This window comes from Propithecus coquereli, unplaced genomic scaffold (genome assembly GCF_000956105.1).
Source record: "Propithecus coquereli isolate 6110/MARCELLA unplaced genomic scaffold, Pcoq_1.0 Scaffold90, whole genome shotgun sequence".
NCBI classification, from domain to species: Eukaryota; Metazoa; Chordata; class Mammalia; order Primates; family Indriidae; genus Propithecus; species Propithecus coquereli.
In genome coordinates, this window is record NW_012155285.1 from 302,314 (window position 1) to 305,813 (window position 3,500).

Sequence of the window (3,500 nt, forward strand, 5' to 3'; positions counted from 1 at the left end):
TTGTTCTGGATGTTCAGTAAGGCTTATTAAGTCAGATCCTTGCCACCTAGTAGTACCTGGTAGTTACCACACTCTAAGAAGTTTAAAGTGCTTCTACCCTCCACTGATGTGAATTCTTTAATGTTGATGATTGTTTTGAGCAAGGTCATATCAGTCAGGTATCTTTCTTCTACCCAGTTTGAACTCCCTTCCTTCACCACTTCCAACCCTTTCTGACTTGTTGGAATTCTTGGTAGCTATCAATATTTTTAAAGATAGAAGGAAGTGAAGGCTGCTGTGGAGCAGTGGGGCTTTTTGTATATGTAACCGATTTACTTCAGGGAAGGCTGGAGGGCAACTTATCTCCCTTGGGTTGGACTTGGTAAAGAATTGGAATGAGTGTGTTTGGGAGAGTCATCCCCAATCTACATGAAAAGATTAGCTGTGTTTATATACAGTTAAACTGTGTTTACATATCACATTGTGCTATGGTAGACATGAGACCATAAATTTTTCAGTGACTTTAAAATAGTCTTGACACATTTTTGAATTTCTATACCAGAATAATTTAGGACTCAACCTCTAGAGAAGTTATCTTTGTCCTTTCCCTTGTGCATTATTCTCCATGCCTGCCAGAATCATGTTTGCCTACCTCTCGGAAGAAGCAAGCTCTTCATAGCTTCAAGGTCACGCTAAAATTTAATCAGATTAAAGTATAACTTCAAAAAAAAAAATACAACAGTGTCTGGTGCAAGACATCACAGAATGGATAAACAGGAAAATTAGCAAAGTTCAAACGCTGATTGTATGGTCTCATGCATTTGTAAGAGCAAGGGAGCAAAAGCGTTAAGATTCTTCTTAGGTAGTTTTTGTGCTTTCTCAACGCTTCTACAGAGGAAGGAAATGAAGCAGAATAGAAAGAGTGGAGGGGACCTTGATTAAGTCGGGAGCTGTTTTTTTTTTTGTTTTTTTTAAGGAATTCTCTCTCAAACCACATGAGGAATCATATGCAAGGGGTGAGCCATTTAAACATTTGGCTCTCAGTTTTCCCATCTATGAAACAAAGACTTAAATCAACTGACTTGAATAGGTTTTCCAATTCTTAAATGTATAATTTCAAGATAGTTGTTCCATAATAGTTTTCTGAAACAACTCTGACATAGGCATTTTAATCTTTGAAGATTCTGAGATGTGTGTTTCTATACATGCCTAGGGATTTAGATTTAGATTTATTATTGCAAACACTGTTATTGTTTATGTATGTAAAAATAAATAGGGTTTTTTTTGTTGTTTAACTACTTATTCCTCCAAATAATCAAAGGCTTTTCAAAATTATCAGCAAAGGATTTTATTCATAAGTTTATTAAGTCAAAGTTGTTTGCCTACCCCATGAGGTAGTAAATTACTTGAGGCCATAGACTCTGTTATTTGCCTTATTATGTCCCAAGTGCCTTCCCCTATACTAGGCACTCAATAAAGGGCTGCCAAGTTTAATCTTATAAAGAATCATCATTCTAAAATCCAAGATTTCTTTTCTAAAAGCAAAAGTAGAAAACAATTCTACATTTGAGACTATAACTGATATCAAATGTATACAGGTATCTGAATTTTTTACTTTAAGCATACTAATTCATTCAATTAATAAACTAATATTGAACTAATTGTTCATCTACCAGTTTAAAGTGCTAAGGTGAAATAAAAATAAAATAACACAGGCAGTGTTTCCCCCTAAGAAGTTCAAAATGGAAAAGAAATATTGATTTTAAAAAATTGAGGAAATGATTATATTAAAAATTTGTTACATTTTCTAAAACACATTCAAGGGACCTAGAAGAATGGCAATAAGTCACACCTGCTATAATAATACCTTTAGTTTCTATAGTATCATTATTGTGGAGTTATATGTCCCAAATCTAATACCTAGAAGCTAAGAAAATATAACCTGGTTTTCCAAGCTTATTAGAGGTATAGCAAGAAGTTTAGAGAGGCAGAAATACAAGGTAAGTGTGCTATGGGAGTACAAAGGTGGCAGGGCCAGCATTTGGAAATAATTGAACTAGAATGAATTGCCTCACATGTAATTTAGAAAGACAATTCTAAATTGTGTAAAGAAAATAAGTTAATATTGGCTAAGGAATACAATAATGGTATCATATGAATAATATAAGCTATAGGGATTAGGGTTTGCCATAAGTCAACACTATTAGGTAAGGTCAGGTAGGAAATCTTTGGATAGAAAGACAGGTGTTTCTGCTGCTTGCAAAACTTGTACCAGATGTAGTTGTATGGTAATTAAGGAATTCCATAGAATATGGACTTCATTCCTTTTACCTAATAACTTCAGTTGTAGCAAGACACAGTTGTCTGACAGGCAATATAAGGCAAGTAATAATTGGGAAAGGGTTCAAAGAATTTCCTAGATTGCTTGTTAACTTCTAGTTCCTTACCTCTGTGCCATGGGACATGACCTTATGTGGATACTTTCAGTTTATTAATATGATAGTTCACTGAGGTAAGCCCTTATGCTTTGTGCACATTTCTGCACTCATGTTATACTCGGATAAACTTTCTCTTTAAACAAATGTCTTTATCAGTTCCTTGTCCAAACCCTCTTTGAAGCTCTCTATCCCATTCCAAACAAAAGCCTAGTCCTTATAATGGCTTACAAGACTCCACACAACACGGCCTCCATTACAGAATCCCAATACTCTCTCCCTTACTACTTTTCCTTTCCCAACCATGCTGGCTCCTTGCTGATCCTTGAACAACTCCAGCACAATTTGTATCGGTTTCATCTGGCTGGAAAGCTTACCCCTCAGACAGATGTTTGCCTAACACCCTCGCTTCCTCAGACCGTTGCTCGAATTCCTGCTTCTCTATTAGGCCTACACTGGCCAGCCTATTTTATGTCAAAATCTGATTCCCACAGCACCACCAATGACACTCAGACTTCAAACATAATATGTAATTTACTATGTATCATATTTGTTATTTATTTTCTAACTTCTTGCTTTAGTATATAAGCTGCTTGAGCAGAGATATTTGTCTATTTTGTTTCAAGCAGGCTCAGCACAACTTAATGAATTATTCACCTACTCCCACCTCGAACAATGTGAAATATAGCTAAATTCTATGAAAAAGTCAAGAAAGTATCATTTTATATAAACTTTCAGAAAAGAGTAAGAGAGTTAAATACTGTAAAGAAGTTCAGATGCTAGGTAGTTAACAACAACAACAAAAAAGATCCAATAAATCTAGAAATGCAAAGATGATGTAATATTAGAAAATCTATTACTATAATTTACATCAACAAAAGGGTATAACCATTCTCTTCATTGTCTTCTGAACTGTACACCTGATCACTACAACTACACCCTTCTCCAATCTTTCTACACAGCCTTAGTAGATTAGTCTTCTGAAAATTCTCAGTATTGCTTTGTTTCTTCTCTCTGAACCAGCGTGACATTGTATGACCCCAATTTTTGTTTTTGCTTTTTACTTGTCTTCACTGACTATGCCCC